The sequence below is a fragment of the Cebus imitator genome, unplaced genomic scaffold (genome assembly GCF_001604975.1).
Source record: "Cebus imitator isolate Cc_AM_T3 unplaced genomic scaffold, Cebus_imitator-1.0 Scaffold0, whole genome shotgun sequence".
Lineage (NCBI taxonomy): Eukaryota > Metazoa > Chordata > Mammalia > Primates > Cebidae > Cebus > Cebus imitator.
This window is the reverse complement of record NW_016107315.1, coordinates 11,528,263-11,529,806: the sequence shown is the minus strand read 5'-3', so window position 1 is coordinate 11,529,806 and position 1,544 is coordinate 11,528,263.

Here is a 1,544-nt window from a genome sequence, read left to right as displayed (position 1 = left end):
AAAAAAAAAAAAAAAAAAAAAAAAAAAAAAAAAAAAAAAAAAACCATAGTGAAGCCAACTGCAGGATGTTTGCTTTTAATTATCACCATCTGTCAGAAAATTCTAAACAATGTTAATGATAAAGTACTCCTTTCCAAACAAAAGCTTTGTTTAGTTTTAGTTCTAAACAATTACTGCGATTACTGCTGATTTTTTTCTTTTTTTCCCCTGAGACAGGGTCTTGCTCTCTCACCAAGCTGGAGTGCAGTGGCACAATCTGGGCTCACTGTAACCTCTGCCTCCTGGGCTCAAGCAATCCTCCCACCTCAGACTCGAGTAGCTGGGACCACAGGCTCCTGCCATGTTGCTGGACTAATTTATTTTAACTTCTTATTATTATTATTTTTGTAGAGATGATGTCTCCCTTTGTTGCCCAGGCTGGTCTTGAATCCCTGGGCTCAAGCGATCCTCCCACCTGGGCCTCCCACAGTGCTGGAATTCACACCTGTAGGTGTGAACCACCACTCCTGGCCCTCTCACTTCTTTTTAAGAGTTTCTCTTTGTCAATGATTTTTAGCCGTTTATTTTATGCCCTATCTTGGTTTTCTTTGTATTTATCTGTCTTGGATGTCATTGAGCTTCTCTGATTTGTGGCTTGATGTCTTTCATCAGTTTTGGGAAATTCTCAATCATTATCTCTTCAGATAAGGCTATTGCTGTATTTTCTATGCCTGTTCTTCAAGACATCAATAACCATATGTAAGATGATGATGATGATGATGATGATGATTTGAGACAGACTTTGGTTCTTTTTGCTAAAGCTTGAACACAATGCTGCGATCTCACTTCACTGCAACCTCTGCCTCCTGGGTTCAGGCAATTCTCCTGCCTCAGCCTCCTGAGTAGCTGGGATTATAGGCACCCAACACCACGCCCAGCCAATTTTGTATTTTTAGTAGAGATGGGGTTTCACCATGTTGGGCAGGCTGGCCTCAAATTTCTGACTTCAGGTGATCCACCTGCCTGAACCTCCCAAAGTGCTGAGATTACAGGCACGAGCCACCACACCCAGCTCATATGTAAAAATATTTGACCTTGTTCACCATGTCTTTTACACTTTTACTGAGTCTATCTGCTATAATCTCCAACCTGCTGTTAAATCTATACATTGAGTTTTTATTTTAAATACTAGATTTTCAGTTTTTTTGTTTTGTTGTGTTGTGTTTTGTTTTGAGGCAGAGTTTTGCTCTTGTTGCCCAGACTGGAGTGCAGTGGCACAATCTCGGCTTGCTGCAACCTCTGTCTCCCAGGTTCAAGTGATTCTCCTGTGTCAGCCTCCCAAGTACCTGGAATTACAGGCACCCACCACCATGTTCAGCTAATTTTTTGTATTCTGAGTAGAGATGGGGTTTCGCCATATTGGCCAGGCTAGTCTCAAACTCCTGACCTCAGGCAATCCCCCCACCTCAGCCTCCCAAAGTGCTGGGATTTCAGGAGTAAGCCACCGTGCCCGGCCTAGATTTTCAGTTTTATAATTTGATTTGTAGCCAGGCACCGTGGCTCAT